Raw genomic sequence first — 20,984 nt, 5'->3', positions numbered from 1 at the left:
ATTTATCCTCGGATGGGGAGAAGGCTCACTTGATAAAGTACTTCCCACGCAGGCCTGAAGATCTGAGATCGACTTCTCAGAACCCCAAGCATGCGCCCAGAGTTCCAGTGTTGGTGAGGAGGAGACCAGTGGATTCCTGAGGGCTCACTGGCCAGCTCATCTAGACAAAGGTGACCTTGTCTCACAAAACAAGGTAGATTGAGGAATGCACCTGACAGTGATCCCTGGCCCGCACAGGCATGTACATACACAATGCACACACACATGAAAGACTAATTCTAGGATGATATTTCTGGCCTTTAAAAAAATCAAGATGAGATTAGGGAATGTGGACCAACCATTTTATCATTTATATGCCCCCAGGCCACCAATCCAGAGTCAGGCATGATCAGAAAACGTAATTATCACCCTTTGTTAAGATTACTGGAAATTAAACTATCTTCTTTGGTCACTTTTAAAAATATATAAGCCACATAAAATATGAATTGTTATGAAAGGCTCTATGCGGATAGATATTTTTTCTTCACAAATACTCTTCGGGCTTTCAGCCAGGCCAGGACCACCACACACTTCAGAATTGCAAACACCAGCCTTGTCTTTAGTTCCAGCCTGATCTAGTTAGTGTCTCGTTCTAAAAAGATCCAGTCAAGCATACTTGGGAAGAGCTGCTCATTACCAGGGAATTTAGGTTCAGATTCAGTAAGTTTAAAACCAGAATCACATATTCAAACAACAATGACAGCAGCGCACACGATACTATGCCCGGGTAGCAGATACATGGAAGAAAGCAAAACCAAAACCATGAGTTAATTTTAAAAAGAATATCAGGATCATCTGCTCTTGGCAAAACTACAGTCATAGACTATTGCAGACTCACAGTTATCTTGACTCTACGTGTGTGAGGTCACTGGGCATTCAAGGAGATGCAAACCCGAGAACTATAGTCTTGATGACTCTTCAGGGCTACAGTGAGTGTCTCACTCTAATGTTAAAACAGAAAAGGGACTGAAGAGATAACTGAGGAGATAAAAAGCACTGGGTGCCTTTCCAGAGGACCTAGGTTTGATTCCTACTGCCCACATAGTGGCTCCCAACCATCTGTAGCTCCAGGTACAGGGAGCGTGACTCCTCACTTTGGCCTCTGAGGGTAGCAGACATGCACACAGCACAAGGCATGCATGCAGAAAATGCACACACATGAAGTAAATTTAAAAAGAGAAAGGGTATATTTAAGTACAGTGCACACTTTGTGGATCTGTGCTGAACAAGTTTGAACTAGAATTATAAAAGCATGATAATTCGCCCTTCGTTTTCAGCCAAAGTTCCATAGTTATTAACAGTAGCATATGAGCCGATTGCCACCTTAGTAAATCAATAACCCGCGCTCCGAGAAGCTGCTTCTGGGGTGGGATGCTCTCAGGCAGCTGCGAGAGGAACCAGGTGGGACCAGCCGCTCTTATCCTCAGGTAATCCGGACCTGGCTGCAATTTAGCGGTAATTTAGATTTTAAAGGTCAAATACGTCATTCTTCCCCATTTTTAAACACTAATCTACATGTCTGTGTTCCTGTTCATAGCCCTAGCCAAGTGGATAAGATTTCCCAGGTTCCCTTTAACTTTTATCACAGCGTGAAGAAAAAGCAAACACCAAACCTTTGAGTCTAAAGTTTAAAGATTCTAGATAGATAAATGGATAGATAGATACATAGGTAGGTAGGTAGACAGAAGACAGACAGACAGACAGCTAGATAGATGAAGACCAATAAATAGATGACACAGATTGATAGACGGATAACCAAATATTAAGCACTATAAAAGCATGCACAAAGAAACTAAAATGTCTCACTCTCCCTGACAAAAGCCCAGGCCTGTAATTTAGAGGTAAGAATTGCCAATGTTTCCAGGGACATCCTTCAGAAAAAAGTTCAGACTTTCTGGGGAGTGAAATTTAATTGGTGAAAACACACTGTTCTCATTTGCATATCTTAAGTGTGGATGACACTGAGCTCCGTTTAAGAGTTAGTAGACAAGGTAAAATGAAGACCTCTGTTGTGGATTGCCCTGTTTGTATTTTGATGCTAATTCTGCTTCCGGGTGAAGAGCTGCTTAGTTGTGTACTCAGGACTCTGGTGACTTCATCAGAATCTTCTGCCCATTTTAACTTGTAAAATAAAGACAAGAGCCAGTGATTGGGCAGGGGGAAGGGGAGTGGAGCTGAAGAATTGGGAGTGCAGAGAGGAGGGAGAGGGGGTCAACGGAAGAGGTGGAAGGAAGATGGAGCTGTAGCTTGTGGCCTGGAGAAACTGCAAGTTATAAGGGAGCTCATAGCTAGGGAATAGAGTAGTGCAGTAGTAAATCTGCCCAATCTAGGAGCGAGCTTGAATTCATGTTAATTAAGTTGTGTTTTCTTTGCATGGGCTTATTTGGATTGGAGAGGTTACTGCAACAGACCTCTCCTATAAAATCTGATACTAAGAGAACTACACCTCCAAATGAGGGTGAACAGAATGGAGATGGCCCTCCGTCTCCACGGTTTACTGTCAGATTGTCTTGCTGAAGTCGCCCACACCTTACAGAAAGCTTCGAGTTTATGTCACCTGCTGATTCCAACCTGGGATAAAGCAGAGAAAGAACTCATTCTCTTTTAGACCAGTGGTTCTCAACCTTCCTTTTAATACAGTGCCTCAAGTTGTGGTGAGGAACCCTCCCCCCCCATAAAGTTATATTGTTGCTACTTCATATCTGTAATTTTGCTACTGTTATGAATTATAATGTAAATATCTATGTTTTCCGGTGGTCTTAGGACATTTCTTGGAAAAGAGATGTTTGACTCCCAAAGGGGTTGTATCTGCCATAGGTTGAGAACTACTATGTACAAAATTTAAAAATTTCCAACAGGATACAGTCAAATACAATGAGGCCTTCAAAGAACTGAAGCTTCATGATGTGAACAACAGAAGTGGGCTTGCCAAGAACAGACACCAGGCACCATCACACTTAGCCTGTTCATAAAAACCAATGGACGGTGTTAAAGCTGTCTCCAGAGAACAGGAGACTAAGAAAGAATCTAAAATGTGGAGAATATTCATACTCTAGGACTTACAAAAATAAAATAAAATGGCCTAAAATTAAAACAAAATGACAGAGAAGGAGGCTAAGAATCTTTAAAGGATATCCATAAGAGAATTTCTGTTTTTATGAAAGAAATCAGTGAAATGAAAATTAGTTCACATAAAATATAAAATATTCTAGGCAATGTGAGAAAATAACATGAGTATAGGGGACTCTTGAGGACCTCGGGATGGAAATGGTCACAACCAGCCAAGGCGATATTTCAAGAGATGATGGCTAAGAGTTTCCTGGAATTAGGGACAACATTTGATAGTACAAAAACCCAGGAGAATTAAAATGGGGTAGACTAGAGGAAATGAACACCTAAATATATTACAACAAAACCACAGGAAACTGGAGACAAAATCCTGAAAGCAGAGAAAGACAAGACATTGCCTTTAAGAATAGATCCACTCACAAAACCTTCAACCCAAAATGTGTCCTGCCTATAACATGCACAGGGATAAAAATGGAGCAGAGATAGAAGGAATGACCGGACAATGACCAGCCCAACTCGAAATGAAAGATCCCCGTTTGATATTAGTGCAGCCATTTCTTAAGAATGAGAATCTTTTAAGCTGGCCCTTGCTTAGCCCCTAGATGTTAGACAACAGACCAGAAAGTACAGAAAGCACATTCCCACCCACTCTCTAGGAAGCTGCCGGACAATAAGAACAGAGGGTCTAGAACATATTTACTGCAGGGCAATTACAAGACAGGAAACATCTCTGGGAAGCTGACTGACCACTATAGAAGTGAGATGTCCTTGGTACTGAATGCAGCTGTGCTGACATAGCTATAGCCTTGTCCTAGGAACTCCAGGAGAGAAACATCTGCCAAGTCAAATATCCTTGGTCCTTGTCCTGGGAACCCAAGGATAAGAAAACATATATCAAGTCAGAGGTCCTTGGTACTGAGATAGCTACATTGATGTGGTTACGGCCTTATCCCAGGAATTCCAGGATGAGAAACATCTGCCTAGTTATCCTTGGCACCGAAATAGCTGAGCTAATGAAACTGTATAATCTTAAATGACTATTTAAGCTGTACATTTCTGTTGTTCGAGGCTCTTCATATCCCTCCTGCGTGAGGACTGTGTTGAGCCCCAATGCATTGCTATCCCAAAGTAAACCTCTTTACATCAAGACTGAGTCCCGTGCGTTTTTGGGGTGGTAGTGTCCTTAGGACTGGAGTGAGAGTCTCCTCTGTCTGAGGGTCTTTCATTAACACATCCCATGTAAGAGAACCAATCCCTGACACTATTAATGATTTTCTGCTATGCTTGCAGACAGGAGCCTAGCATAACCATCTCTTGAGAGGCTTCATCCAACAGCGGACGGAAGCAGATTTAGAGACCCACAGCCAAACATCAGGTGGAGCTCGGGGAGTCTTGTGGGGGATAGGACTGAGCAAGCTTGGAGAGGTCAAGGACACCACAAGAAGACCTACAGACTTAGGACCATGGAGGCTCACAGAGACTGAACCACCAAGCAAAGAGCATGCAAAGACTGGCTCTAGGCCCCTATGCATTTATAGTAGATGTGTAGCTTGGTCTTCATTTTAACAATTCTTAACAGTTGGAGTGGAGCCTGTCTGACGGTTACCTGCCTTTGGATTCCCTTCCTCTCACAGGAGTCCCTAGCTGGGCCTCAGTGGGAGAGGATGTGCTTAGGTGATCTGTGACTGGATGTCCCAGGGTGAGGTGGTACCCAAGGGGGACGAATCCTTCTCCTCAGTGAAAGGGAGGGGGTAATGGAGGGAGGGACTTGTAAGGGTAGGAAAGGGAGGAGAGAAGCGATGGAAAGGGGTGTGATTGGGATGTAATGTGAATAAATAATAATATATATTTTTTAAAAAATAGAGTTATACCTGATGTGTTAACTGAAACAGCGACAATTTAAAAATGACAGAATGCAATCTTTAGCCTTACCAAGGGAAAATATGATGAGGAAGTATATAGAATTTTTTCAGTTTTTAAATTTTTGTCTGAAAATGTCATTGTTTTGTTTTTAACCTTTCAAAGATACTTGAGTGCTAAACTGGCCCAGTCTAACCTGGGTTTCCTTCCGCACTTTAATGATTCAGTTCTTCAGCCTCCAGCTTTCCTAACTTCAGTTGAAGGAAGAGTTCCCCGCCAGGATTGTGTGCTTTCCTTTAAAGGCAGAGTGTCTTTCATTTCCTGGTCCTTTTCTAATGCTCTTTGCTTCCTAACAAAAGCATGTCTACATTTGGTTTAAAGGTATAGTGAAACAAAGGAAGAAATGATACATCCTTCATTGATGCCGGAAACAAATTTGCAAAATCGAAAACACATTTTAAAAAGTCTGTAAAGCCAGAAGCCCTGGATCTGATGGAGGACAGAGTAGGGAGTAGGTTTGAACTCACTAGCACAGGAAAGGCTTTCTGAACAGGACCTAGGAGCACAGGAGTAAAGAAGAGAAATATAAACAGAGTCTCATGAAACCACAAAGCTTCTCTATAGCAAAGACACCATCGTTTGAGTGAAGAGGCATCCTACAGAACAGAAAAATCTTTGCTGGTTATGCAAATGCAGATGGAGTGTATCTGAATATAAAAGAAAGTGTGGCTACATAGGTCATAGGCCCCAGTAGGAACCTACTACTGTCATTATACTATTACAGTATTAAATCGACTTCTAATTACTTAATTGATGTTATACCTATTGATCTGTGCACCTCTCATTCCTCCCCAAAGAAGCTTCTTTTTAGTCGTTGGTAATTAACACAGAGACCTACAACTGGCCAAAGAATAAATAAAAGACTGAGGAATTCTTGGCCCTAAATGGGACGTCTGTATCATACTGCCTCCTTGTCCCGAGGCTCCGGAATTACTGCTGGAGAGAGGGCAGAAAGAGTGTAAGACCAGAGGTGGTGGGACGAATGCAGTGACGACATCCTAGGCTGGAGGGGAGGTAGGCAGGGAACCCTGGGTAATTGATGGCTGCCAGGGAAGGAGAGTCAGTCTACAGTAAGGGTAAGGTCCCTAGTAGAACTAACACACGCTGGTAAGTGACAACACATGCCTGAGCACACAGGTAGTGCAAGCTGCGGTCGATGGTTTTTGTTTTAAGAGGACACAAAGGTGGGTGGGTAGGGAAGAGAATGGGTCTGAGAGAAGATAGAGAAGAAACGGAATATGATCAAAATACGTTGTGTGAGAAATCTGACTACTAAAAGGAAGCAAACACATCTTGAAAAATCAAGACTACAGTTCAATAGATTAGGATAAGGTTGCAAAGCTGGAAATAATAAAGATGCTGTGTATACTGAAAATGTGCACACATTTGCTCTAATAAAAGACACAAATAAAATGTGCTTATATTAGGACCCTCAAAGAACAAATATAGACACTAAATTGATTAAAAGTAAAAACTGTTTGAAAATGCAATTTGTCGGAGGGGAAGGGAACAAGAAATGGTCTGCCCTTCTCTACTCCTGGCATGAGTTTGGCAAGGTGGATCAAAATTCAACCAAAACTGCCATACTGTTGGCTCTGTTTCTTACTCCTGGGAGTGTGTCCTGAGCTGAGCTGGGGGTTAATATGGTGTTGTTCTTAGTAAGCACAGAGTGAGAGCGTGACTTACGGGTCAGAACACTGTCCCTCTGGAAGCAGAGCTCAGAGTGTGTATAAAATGCACACAGCCTCGGGGGAGGATCTACGGGTGACGATTAGATGGAAAAACTGTGCAGAACAATTTTTATTGTGCTTTATACTCTGTGTGTGCAGAAGTAAGATGCCTTGCATTCACATTTGCATGTATTTGCATAAAAACTGTTCAAGAAACTAATAAAATCATAGTGGGCTGGGTGAATGAAAACATATGAAAGCAGGGATTATAAATATATACCCTTGCAATGTTTCGTTTTAAAGCATATGACTATATTACCCATTTAAAATCTTTAGTGAAGAATTACTATTATTATTATTATTATTATTATTATTATTATTATTGTAGGGCTTACAATAAACATGTAAAACTGCTGTGCAGCCCAATAATACAATGAATGTAAACTGAGCTGCCATCCCATAATCAAGCACGTTAACAGAAATTAAACAGTTTGACAGTACCCTTTTGGTACTATATTGGTAAAGATGTGGAAAACAAAACTTCTCGTGTATTGCTGAGGAAAATATAAACTGGTACAGTTGCTTCAGTCAATTTACTAACCAGGAAAACTTCATATAAAATGTCTTTGTAACCTAGCAACTGTACCTGTCGGTATTTGTTCAGAAAGAAAATCTCATTCATCTGTAGGACTTTGTACAAGGATGCTCAGGGCAGCATTGTCTGCAGTAACATTAAAATCAGGGAGGGCCTAAATATCCTGCAGCAGAATAGATAGCATATGGCACTTTTGGGTCTAGGGAGCTGGCTCATGCAGTAAAGTGCTCGTTGTGTAACCATGAGATCCTAAGTTCAGGATCCATGGAGAAGCCGAGCATGGTGGTGTGCGCCAGTAACCTTAGCAATGGAGGTGCAGAGACAGGCAGATCCCCAGCGCTTACTGGCTAGCCAGTCTAGGCAAGTAGTGCCTCTAGGGTCAGTGCGAGACCCTGTCTCATTAATAATATGGATCATAATAGACAGACACCCAGCATTGACTTCGGGCCTCAATATACATGCACACATATACACGCACAATTAAAAATCACATAATATACTATATGAAGTGTGTACAGGTACATTTAAATCTGTAAATCATATCACTGAGTGAATAAGTTGAGGAGGAGGATGGTATGTATCATAAGCTGTGACATTTAAAGATGGAGTGACAGTATAACACATCATTTGGAATAATGCAAACCTCTAGGAATAACATAAAGTCCCCTACACAGGATGTGGACATTAGGTTAGAAAAGGCAACAAGGTGGCTTCAAATTTATATTTTAATTGTACAATTAAAAAATAGAGCCCTTCAAAGAAACTTGTGCGGAAACATGTTGAGGTGAGTTAAATCTAATATGTATTATATAACATGGCTTTACTTGTTCTGCTTCTGTGGCTATTTGAGGTGTTTTGCGGTACTAAAAAAATGATCAAAGGATAAAAGACTGAAGGGCCTATCTCACGCCAACCCACAGATCCCATAAATGAGTGATCAGGTCGGTTTGCTCACTGCAAAAATGTACCTGGCCAGAAATACAATAACTCTATATCTTTTTCCAAGAACCATTTTTTTTTTGCTGCTACTTTTCAAAATTCATCAGATCCATAGAAGCGGAGTGTGGTGGTTGATTGAGAATAGGCACCATATGCTCATATATTTAAATGCTTAGTCCCCAGTTGATGGAACTGTTTTGAGGGATTAGGAGGTGTGTCCTTGTTGGAGGAGGTGTGTCACTGGGAGAAGGAAGGCTTCGTGGTTTAAAACACTTGCTCATACCATTTCCAGTTAGCTCTCCGTGCCTCATGCTTGTGACTCGAGATGTGAGCTCTCAGCTGCTACTCCAGCAACTGCCTGCTGGCTGCCATACGTCCACCATGAAGCTCATGGTCTCCGTCCATCTCAAACTGTAAGCCCCCACTAAACTCTTCCTTCTATAAGTCGTATTAGTCCCAAAGTCTTAACACATCAATAGAAAAGTAATAATGACAGAGGTGGTACCAGGGAGTGGGATATTACTGTGACGGGTCTGACCATGCTGTTCTTTGAAAGATTGTGGAAGACTTTGCACTAGAACTGTGGATGAACACTATAAGCAGGGATTAACAGTCCATGCTTGTAGAAGCTTGGAAGAAGATAGTGCTGAGAGCAATGTGAATTATCAAGGCTTGGTTCAAGAAGTTTGAGAAGAGGACTTAGCAGCCAGCCTAGAGACCATCTTGTCATGCTTGTGGCTGCTTTCTGTCTTTGTCCTAAAAATTGTGTCTGAGGCAAAATTGAAAACTAGTGGACAAATTTTGTTGGCAGAAATTTCAAGACAGCCTAATATTGACTCTGTTGAATGGTTGTTAATAATCATTTTTATTCAAGTCTGCAGTTAAAAGAGCAAGTGGGGCAAAAAGAAATACAAATGTAGTTTAAGGAGAAAAAAAAACTACACCATAAAATTGAATGCTGGATTCAAGTCTTGTGCTGAAAGAGATGAATAGTTCAGAGAAAGGCCTGATGAAAAATGTAATAAAAGGAGTGGATCCTCAGGGCAAGACCCTAGCCAGCTAGGTGTCCAATGAGTAGAAAAGACAGACCTATGCAATTTTATGCTCTTAAAACAAAGGTAATCATATGAGACAAAGGAAAGCTTTATAGGAACGTAATTCAAGGAGGGGGTCAAGCTCCATCCTAAGCAAGCAGCTGAACTTGGTTTTAGAGTTTTTGGCTTTGGAAACATAAAGGACACATGTGCAAATGGATGGTAGAATCAATCCTCTGTAGTTAAGGAGAATCACTTAGGTCAGGTGTCTGGCAGAGGAATTCCTTCATGGAAGGTCATTGTATGAAGCTGTTAAAGTGAAGTCTGGGTTGTGTTGGCGACCCCAAGATTAGAGGTGCCAGAGTTGTGGGATATCTGCCAAGGAGAGTTGCAAACAGGGAGTGGAAATGGGCCAAAAGAGAGAACTGTATTCTAATCAAGAAGGCAGGGAGGCTGAGACATCTAAATTCCTCACCATGGGGCAGACAGAGCTGCAGGACTTGGAGTTTTCCATGCTGGGGTATAAGTCTTGTTTTGGTCCAGTATTTTCTTACTTTGGCCCATTCCTCCATTTTGGAATGACAAAGGGTGGTTCATGTCAATGTGTGTTGAAAGTATGTAATTTGGTTTTTGGCTTTACAGAGGGGTGCAATTAAGAGATTGCTTTGAGTCTCAGAAGAGACTGGACATTTTAACCTGTGTTAAGGTTGTGAAAGACTATGGGGATTTTTGAAGTTAGACTAAATGTATTTTGCATTATGATATAGCCACAAGCCTATGGGAGCCTGAGAGAGGTATGTGTTGCTTTGAATGAGAATGACCCCTTATAAGTCATTTGAATGCTTGGTTCCTGGTTGGTAGAACAGTTTGAGAAGGATTAGGAGGTGTGGCCTTGTTGGAGGAAGTGTGTCACTGGGGGTGGGCTTTGAATTTTCAAAAGCCCACATCATTTCCGGTTATCCTCAAGATGAGAGTTCTCAGCTGCTACTCCAGCATCATTCCTCTGGCCTGCTGGCTGCCATGCTCCATGATGGTCATGGACTCACCCTCTGAAACTGTAAGCCCCAATAAACGCTTTCTTTCACAAATTGCCTTGGTGACGGTGTCTCATCACAGCAATAGAAGAGTAACTCTGACAAGGAGGGAGTGATAGCTCTCCTTTTTGTCCCCAAACTGTTAGGATACTTGTTTTGATGTACATTTGCCTAAAGGCAACCTTTAATTGGTCCTCCACATCCTAGCTGTCTAAGAGGCACAGAAGAGAGGTGTTGGCATGCTTGTGGGGATGCAGAGGCTGTACGCATCTATGCCTGCAATGTCTGTGTCCTTGGATTCCCTGTTCCCACTCTGCTTCAGTCTCTGAGGTTGGGTGCTGCAGTGCAGAAACCATTTATTCTATCCCAGGGGGAAAAAATTTCGTGGAAGGTGTCACATTACATTTTTCCAGATTTACTACTGTCAATCAAGTAAAGCCAAACATGAGCAAAACTAATTTTCCAAAACTAAATGTGAAGCTCGCCACGTACACAATATATTCCTTCCTGTAGCTTCAGAACTTGGAGATAACAGAACTTGGGTATGTGAAATAAAAATGTATGCAGGGAGGGGTGGAATCTCAAGGGAATGAGCTGACGGGAAGAATGGATGAATGCTGCTCATATCTCGGCCACAACAGAGTCAAGTTTAGCACCGTCCTATGCATACTGCTCAGCCCAAATTCCTCATCAGCACTCTTTCTTGATGAAGCTAAAATGGAGCCATCTGAGCTCACCAGCTATGAGAGCTACTTCACTCATCACTGTGACTGAAAACCTGACAGGACATAACTTAAGTGAGGAAGGGTTTACTTAGAATTTGAGAGGATGTAGTCCACATGGTGAGGGAGGCATAGAAGCAGGAGCTCAAAACAACTGGTCATATTACTCCCATAGTCAGGAATCAGAGAGCTGACAGGAGGTGAGGCTGGGTCATAAAACCTCAAGATCTGTCTCCCTTGCTCTAGGGAAGCTCCATCTCCTAACAGTTCTACAACCTTTACAAAAACCAGCGGGGCACCAGGAGCCTAGGCGGGAATTTCAAACTCAAACCATAAGTCCAGCACGTCAGTGACGAGACTAGAATTGTCACTGTTCTACACCAGAGGCAGTACAGGTACGTAAACAGGGCCTAGCTTAGAGCATGCTGGGAACTTTGGCTTCAAGCCCTGGTTTTGCCTGGGAATAGTCATTGAACACGCTCAGGGTTTGTACACCCACTCCTCTCTGAGACAGAAAGAGCTAAAGATATGCCAGCTAGCTCTCAAATCCTTCCCTGGAGTTTAGCCCTGTAAATGGCTAGAACTAGAAAAGATGATATTAGAGAAATAACTCAAACCTAGAAAGACAAGAATCATATGTCACTCCAAACGTTAAGATATACATATATATTCAGGAGTAACTACAGAAATCAGGAAAGTGAAAGAAGAAGAAAAAGAAGAGAAGGAGGAAGAGGAAGAGGAGGAGAAGGAAGAGGAGGAGGAAGAGGAGGAAGAGAACATTGTCATGTTAGGGTATGGTTGAGGAAAAATAGAGAGGACATAGCAGGGTACAAATGGAAAATGGGAAATGGGAAAAGGAGATCTAATTAAGAATTGGGGGATATATACAGGAAAAGAATAAGAATGTATGAAAAACTTATAAGGAAACATATTATTAATTAATTATATACCTGAAGTAGCATACTATATATATTTTTTAAGTGAAATTCTCTCATCTGAGCTGACAATACCCCTTCCAAAAGCCAAAGACAATCTAAGAAAACCCCCAACGCCAGGGCACTCAAAAGTCCCCTTTTGAGTTATTGATCAGGGTGGTCCCCAAAACACTATAGACTATCCCTATTGCCCTTAGTTGCCCGCCAGAAGTAGAAGGCTAGTCCCTATTGTTGAAGACACCATATACTTCAGCTGCAGGGGCCAGAGGCCTGAAGGCCTCCTCCCTGAGGACAAGCTTTTGTGGTACAGTCCTACCTAGCTATGATGTCTATGAAACACAATAATATCCAGCATAGCATCAGGGTAAAGTGGTGGCATGCATACATTAATGGTAACTCACAGCTCTCTAATTAGACTGAAGAGCTACTCAACAAGAGGGAAGTCATGTTGGTACTGGTAACCTAGCCAACTACTCAGGACTAGTAGTAAACCCTTAGATCTTGTAGAAGACAACTGGTGCTTACCAGACTAGCATAATCCCTAACCCCATTCAATGAGGTCCTCGTGCCTCATTAAGGAAACTTCTTTTGGTGAGATGGAGACCATTGCACAAAACCATGACAAATCAAAAGACAGGAGTCCAGTCCCAGTGGCTACATTTGTAAAACAACTTCCACACCTAAGGGTCAGGGAACATCATGGAAGACGGGCAGAAAGACTGTAAAAGCCAGAGGCTAGGGAATCTGCTGTGAGACTGTGTTGCTTTGTAATAATATCAGAACTACACACAAAGTCTCACCCACGTGACTTCCTAAAGGGGAGTTGAACTAGAATAACAGTAGACATGTTACCATGGGCAGGGGAAAGACCACCAGGCCTCAACCCTACACAAAGAACTACCGGCATCTAAGGAATGCTGAGAGCAGGAGAAAGAGTCCTCCTCAGGGAGGAGAACACCAACCAGATATCCAATACCAATGGTCAGTCCTGAAAACATACATGCAAGTAATATTATACAGACTGAGCTGGTTATATTTAGGACATGCACGCACACACACACACACACACACACACATGCATACACACACATGCATACACACACACAGAGAGAGAGAGAGAGAGAGAGAGAGAGAGAGAGAGAGAGAGAGAGAGAGAAACAAAGGGGGAAAAGGCCTTGAATTTGAAAGAGAGCAAGAGAAGTGGGTATACAGGAGGCTTGGACAGAGGAAAGGAAACTGGGAAATGATGTAATTATATTATAATCTCAAAAAGAAAAAGAAACTTAAAAAAAAGAAATGCTCTCTAGGCTGAAGATACAGCTCAGTGGTAGACCTTGTCTGGGCCCCCCTCTATCCCTGGGGTAAAGTCCTCTACTGTCCCTTTAAATGCTTATACCCAATGCCATGAGAATCTTTCCCATAAAACATCCCTGACAACCAAAGATCCCTATCCTAAACCACGGAATAAGGACTAGAGAAAGGAAGTCAAGGTCTGAGAAGGGTTCCCTTGACTCTTCAGCCATTTTTAAATATTTGCTTTTTTTTTTTAAACAGCTATGTCTTTAGATGTTCTAATCATAACGGTATATCATAATTCTGATAGGCACACAGTACAAAGAGAACTCATGCAGGCAGGTTTGCGTAGATGCTCGGGGCAGATGTTATTTAGGCGTTCCGCTTGCAAAGTGTATCGCCCTCAATGGCTCACTGTATTACTTTCCAGTATTCCTTTATTAGCCTTCACGGGGATAAAAACGAATTCCTTTATATCTTCAGAAAGTAGTACAAAATAAAACAAGCAACTGACCGGCAAGCTGCCCTGTGAGGAACCCGCAGTATGACTGTTAGATATGTTTATGTATCTAATAATAATCCATCCATCACCTTGCATTTGGGAGAAAAGCCTATCAACCGACGTCTGGCTCCTACACTGAAATATCTCCTCTGTAACGAGAGATTAATACTCTAAAAATGCTGAGTAGGCCCACAGCTCCATTCCCAACTCTGCCAGTGGTTAATGTCACCTTTATGGGGACAACAACCTCACCTGGCATTGGTTCCTATTTCTCTGGCGCATCCAAGTAACCAAATGTTCAGCAAAAATGTCTTTTTTTTAATGTACAATGAAGTTGTTTTGGGAATACTAATCTCAGGAAGGACATTTAATATGGGCTACTGACTAATGTCTTTTTCTCGTGTATTTATTTATTCACTTTATATTCTGATCACAGCTCTCCTCCAGTCCCCCGCTCCCACAGCTCCTCACCCTCTTCTGTTCTCTTCTGAGAAGGAGGATGCCCCCCGGGTACCAACCCACCTTAGTATAGCAAGTCACTACAGGACTAGGCACATCCTCTCCCACTGAGGCCAGACGAGGCAGCCCAGTTAGGGGGACAGGATCCACAGGCAGGCAACAGAGTCAGGGACAGCCCCCGTTCTAGTTGTTAGGGACCCACATCAAGACCAGGCTGCTCATCTGCTACATATGTGCAGGGGGTCTAGGTCCAGCCCACGCATGCTCTTTGGTTGGTAGCTCAGTCTCTGGGAGCCCCCAAGGCTCTAGGTTAGTTGATTCTGCTGGTCTTCTTATGGAGTCCCTGTCTTCTCCAGCTCCCTCAATTCTTCCCCTGAATGCTTCCACAAGACTCCCTGAGCTCTGTCTAATGTTTAGCTGCGGGTCTGTGCATCTGTTTTGGTCAGCTGCTGGGGAGAGCCTCTCAGAGTACAGTTGTGCCAGGCTCCAGTGTGCAAGCGTGACAGTATCATTGATACAGTGTTTGGGATGGGCTCTTGCCCATGGGATGGGTCTTGAGGTGGCCAGTCATTGGCTGTGCCCTTGGACTCTGCTCCCATCTTTGTCCCTGCACGTCTTGTAGTCGGGGCAAACTTTGGATGGAAGTTCTTGTGGATGGCTTGGCGTCCTTATCCCTCCACTGGGAGAGTCCAGGGAGTCTGTGATGGTGACTCTAGCTGAGACTCCCAACAGTGGGGGGTGTGGAGCCCGAAGTGGCCACCTCATGCAGAATGCCTTTTCTAATGCTCCTTTACCCTACTCATCTCCAGGAGCCCTCGGATTACGTAAAGTTTCTCAACACTCAGCTGAAGGTTTCAGGCCTTAAGCCACTGAGCTGTCTGTCTGTCCTGCAGGAGGCAGGTGCTGCTTCCACCCTTCAGTTTTATTTGACTTAAGTCTGAGACTCTCATATGCGTTTATAATGTGCTCTGATCAAATCCTCCCTCCATTCCCTTCCTCCAAGTTCCTCTCCTACCACTTTTCCCTCCCAACCTCATGGTCTCATTTTAAAAACCCCACTGAGTTTTCTTAGTGCTGCCTGTATATACATGTGTGTAGGGCATCATGGGTAGGCTCTCAGAGGCTGCATTCCTGAAAAAAATGAATCTCTTCCCTGACACCCAGCAGCCATCATTGTCAACGGCTCCTTGACTGGGGTTGGGAATTAACACAGAGATCCACAACTGGTCACGCAGAGAATACGAGACAGTGGAGTGCCAAGGTTTAAATGAGAATCTATACCACACCCCTCCCCCAAAGGCTCAGGGACCATTTCAGAAAAGCCAGAGGTAGTAGACAGCTGCAGCAGATAAGAGTGTGTCAGACATGCAGTGACACTATTGCACATGTGTCAGACATGCAGTGACACTATTGCACATGTGTCAGACATGCAGTGACACTATTGCACGTGTGTCAGACATGCAGTGACACTATTGCACGTGTCAGACCTGCAGCGACACTATTGCACATGTGTCAGACATGCAGTGACACTATTGCACATGTGTCGGACCTGCAGTGACACTATTGCACAATTGTCAGACATGCAGTGACACTATTGCACATGTGTCAGACATGCAGTGACACTATTGCACATGTGTCAGACATGCAATAACATTATCTTGCTTTTTTCAGTCTTCCTGGTTTAGAACTTAAGATAAAGCCTAGCCTGGTCTTGAAACTCCCACGCGTCAAGGGTCAAGCCACTTGCTTTGTTTTGCTCTTATCAGTATAACTTTGAGAAGTTCTATGTGGAATCTTTTCTGAGGGAATGAGTGTGTAGTTAAAGGTAACTTAATCATATCTGATAAAAAAAAAAAAAAAACAGCTGCCTAGGCCAACTCAATTATTACCACTCCAAGGACAAAGAGGGGGAAGGGAGGAGGAGAGAATTCTGGCTCAAGCAAATGGGGATGAGCAAATACTAGACGTTTGCCAAGCACTATATCTGACCCCCTTAAGTACCAGGGCACTGGCTCAAACCCCTGTCATAGAACGCACAGAACTGGAAGCCATGGTTTATCAAGAACAAGTCCAGGGGAAGGACGCAGCTGATGGGACAAACACAACTGTTGGAAATATGACTGAGCCCTTCCCGCTGAGGAGAATTCAGGGATCTTTCTTCTAGAACATTGTTTGAGGAAGCATAAAGAAAGGACATTCATCCACAGCCCATATTAAATGTCCTTCCTGAAATCAATCCACAGTTGAAGCACCTGCAGAGGTCTCAGTCTCGTGATTAGGCAGTGACATGGGAAGTCAGTGAGCACGGCTGCCTGGAAGGGCTCCATGAGGCCCGTGCTAGGCGGTCATTACTGCTTTCCACTAATGTGAGGGTCTGCACACCGATAACCTACCACACAGACGAAAGCACGTTCTTATCAGCAGCTCACTTTATGCAACCAATGCTGTCTTTCAGTCTTCAGAAGATCGGTCATTTACCACAGATGGCAGGAGCGCCTCAGGACACAGACGCGAACATTCCTAAGACTGGCTAAGCTTCAATGCACAAGATATTCACTGCAGTTTAAACTACCTTCCCTTCAGCACAGGAGTAGCAGGCTAAGCATCGGCATCACTTCAAAGACTTCTAAGAAAGGAAACTGGAATCCAGGCCCTCTGTGAGAATGACTTGCATTTCAAAGCCAGCAAAGAAAGAGGAGAATGGTTGTATATTAATACAAGGAGACAGCGGGGGAGGGTGGTGGTGGTGGTGGTGGTGGTGGTGGTAAAGGACAGTTCTCAGGGCTCAGAGTCTACATCTGAGTTCTAGTTGAATGTTGGATGAGATATGTGGCCTTAAGGGAGCCGCTCAATTTCACAGGGCTTCAGTTTTCCCTCTTAAAATCTGGACTAGGTTGCCTGTGACTGGCTTTCATTGTGACTGGATTAGATTAAGACGAGATTAAAATGTGCCTGGGTCAGATTGTGACTGGATTGGATTGTGACTGGATTGTGACTGGATTGTGACTGGATCAGATTGTGACTGAATTGAATTGTGCCTGGGTCAGATTGTGACTGGAGTGGATCGTGGCTGGATTAGACTGTGACTAGACTGAATTGTGATCAGATTGTGATGGCTTTTTTCAAGCTTTGACTCTATCATGTGAATATATAAAATGAGTAATCTCAAAATCTAACAAAACTATTCTAAATCATACTGCAACACATTAAGACTCATTTACTCATAAATTACTTCAAAATTAGAGCATTTTATGTTAAATATATTTAAATACATTAAAATATTACATGCATGAGTTAAAACGGACTGACTGTTATTTTAAAAGTTTTTAAAAAAACTATTAATTTTGTGAGGACAAAGGCCCATGCTATTCCCTTTCAAACTCATTGTGTGTCATGACCAAAAGGTAATTCTTAGGGCACCTTTTATTTCCCTGATACATTAGTTTTATGGGCTGACAAAACCAAAAATGATATTGTACAAACTTGTGGATATCAAGATGGGAAAAATACAGCTTTGATTGAGTACATAGCACTTGTTTCTAAATGTCTCTAACTATCGACACCAATAGCTAATAATAGGAAGGTTGTGATTAAAATTCAATTAATCATTTTTCCCACAGTGCTCATAATAATAATGGTAGTCAGCAACTTCAATCCAAACATGTCAGGTGTCGGGAATCTCACTCAGCATAAAAGGGCCAAATGGAAAATTTTAATAATAATTTAAAATAATGACAATAAAAGGATGATTTTTCAGAGTCAATTAAAAAATATCCACCTGGGGATTGATTCCTCTAAATGTCAAATTTTAAATGAGGAGACATGGGAAAGTTGAAAGCAGAAGGATTAGGACGAGCAGTGCCTATCCACGTTAATCAACAGGAAGCTTTTCTGCTGCACAAATGTCAGGCCAAGTAGATGGTAATGTCAGAACTCTCACTAACAATAAGTTATCTCATAATGATAAAATGGAAGTCACATTAATACTACATGTGTACCTGGCAAGTATTATGGTTTTAAAATGCCAGCGTGAAAATTGGTAGCACAAGAGTTGAGATGCTGAATCCATTATTACACTTGTGAATTTTAATAACTTTCACCATCTGTTCAAAAGAGATAAAGAGTTAGTAGAGCTATAGGCTTATTAGTTAGTACAGCTATAGGCTTATTAGTAGGCTTGACCTAATTGCCATTTATGAGACGTGTAACCATCTCCAAATACAGGAAACATTTACCAAGCTCCAACATATTCTGGGCCATAATGTTAGCCTCAGTTGATTTCCAGGACTAAAACCATATTGAATTTATTTTCTGTCACTGGTAGAATTGAAGAAGAAATCAAAGTCAGATAAACAACAACAACAAAAATACAAAAATACAAGCAAACAAACAAAAAAATCCTAGCTATAAAATCCCCAAGAGTTTGACTATTATTCATTGTTTTGCTGAATAATTTTTAGGTCTAAGGAAAAATAAAATCAGCAGATTTTTAAATCCTTAACTTTTAAGGAAAATGAAGCCCACTAAAATATATTCATTGGAGATAAAGTCAGCTTTAGATAGAAGAATTTTGTCTTAAATGTACATATTATAAGGCGTTGAAGGGATACATGCTAAAAGTTAGTGTTGTAAACATTTCGCCTAAGACTGAGAACAACCACAAGAAGTAAAGCCTGGGGAGATAATAGAGAAGAAAAACAAGTGGGGCTTGAAAATGTGAAGAATAAGAAAATTAACGAAAAGTGTAAGTGGATACAATTGATAAAGCCACAGCTCTAGACCCCATAGGGAGGGAGGAAACAGGAACCAGTGGGTTTACCAGCATCGCAAAGACTGTGAGTGTGTGCTCTGAACAACCCTGAGCTTGGAACTTGAGATCTCAAATTGTGACAAAATGTCCTTAAAATTGGTTTAAGAAATACGAGCCAGGATTTAAGAATCTGCACCTCTTCTGAGGGAGAAAAACTTGGTTTGGGCAAAGACCTGCTTAGCCACTTAAGGAAGTAACAACATAAGTTTTTAAAAAGGGCTCTCCAAAGAATAAAAGAAGATAATTCCTGTTCTCTCAAAATACGTTTTTTTTTTTAAAGACCAATTTGTTTTATCAGACCAAAACCGGAGTTAGCTATTACATAAAAAGAAAATTAGAGTATAGGGGTTTTTTTTCTCACAAATTTGCATACTGCCTTACCCGGGTTTCTAGTGCTTTGGTGAAACACCATGACCAAAATACAAGGTGGGGAGGAGGGTTTATTTGGCTTACACTTCCACATTGCTGTTCATCACAGAAGGAAGTCAGGACAGGAACTCAAAAGAACAGGAACCTGGAGGCAGGAGCTGAGGCAGAGACCAGGGAAGGGTGCTGCTTACTGGATGGTTTCCTCACGGCTTCCTCAACCTGCTTTTCTATAGAATCCAGGACCACCAGCCCAGAGATGGCACCACCCACAATGGGCTGGGCCCTTCCCCCTAGATCACTAATTGAAAAAATGCCTGCCTTAGCTGGATCTCATGGAGGCATTTCCTCAACTGAGGGTCCTTTCTCTGTGATGACTCTAACTTGTGTCAAGTTGACACACAAAACCAGCCAGAGCAAACACCAACCTCTCAAACAAAATATTAGCAAATCTATCTCAGTGATTTATCAGAGTTGAACACTTGTATTAATACCAGAAAGGAGAATTTTCAATCAATCTTCATGATAGAAGGATAAATACTAGATAATCTTTGGAAATTTCAATAAAGGTATTTGATATCCACCCAAGACTGGAAGTCCTAGAAACCCAGGGAGTGAAGGAAATTGTTTTAATCTCACAGAGTAAACAGTGATCAAGAACACAGTAATGAGAGTGGGGGAAGCTGATAGTGTTCATAAGAAAGTGATGCCTGGCCTCTCACATGAAATTAAGTCAAAGTTGGATCTTTAGCCTATGCATAGAAGCTAAAACTATATTGCTTATAGATATAAACATGGAATATTTTTATGATCACAGAATAACAAAGGCTGACTTCTTAACAAGGAGAAAACAAAAATTTATCTTAAAAAAAAACAAAATGGTAACAGATTTTATTCAGATTAAAAATCATTACTCATTAAGAACTGTCATTGAGGGCTGGAGAGATGGCTCAGTGGTTAAGAACACTGACTCCTCTTCCAGAGGTCCTGAGTTCAATTCCCAGCAACCACATGGTGGCTCACAACCATCTGTAATGGGGATCTGATGGCCTCTTCTGGTGTGTCTGAAGACAGCTACAGTGTACTATAATAAATAAATAAATAAATAAATAAATAAATAAACAAACAAACAAACAAACAAACTGTCATTGAAGAAATGAAGAGGCATGCTGTACACCAGGAGAAAAGGACTTTACATCTTCCTGATGAATAACTTGCCTTTAGAGTGTTTACTTAGGTTACAAATGTATATTAAAAGCTAAACAAGCAAAAGATTTAAACAATCAAACAATACAGGAGTGGCCAGTTATCCGTGAAAAGATGCCTTACGTCATAAACTAGAGAGATGAAAACTGAAGCCGTTCTTTCAGCTCGGTCTACAGGTCCAGTGCATTGAAGGCGAGCACAGTGGCGGTCAGTGCGGAGAACGGGAGGCAGCTGTGACACTCAGCCTTTGAGTGGACTCCATGTAAAATGGTTCAGATACTTTGGAAAGCCATGTCCTTCTGTGCTATGACAAGTGCCTTTACTTATGTGGGGCAAAAGGTTCTTCTTTTGTTTAGGCTGGGTCTCTAGCTGGCAGCCAGTGAATTGCAGC

General features: G+C 42.1%; 1 protein-coding gene across 9 annotated transcripts in view; it reads right to left on the bottom strand.

Annotated features, from left to right (window-relative positions):
- The window catches only part of Hydin (Hydin, axonemal central pair apparatus protein), a 346,279-nt gene that overhangs the window by 258,486 nt on the left and 66,809 nt on the right, over nucleotides 1-20,984 (bottom strand). The gene's annotated exons all lie outside the window — the stretch shown is intronic.

Source organism: Rattus norvegicus, chromosome 19, assembly GCF_036323735.1.
Source record: "Rattus norvegicus strain BN/NHsdMcwi chromosome 19, GRCr8, whole genome shotgun sequence".
NCBI lineage: Eukaryota > Metazoa > Chordata > Mammalia > Rodentia > Muridae > Rattus > Rattus norvegicus.
Note: the sequence above shows the minus strand (reverse complement) of the source record. Positions and strands in the feature narration are given on the sequence as shown.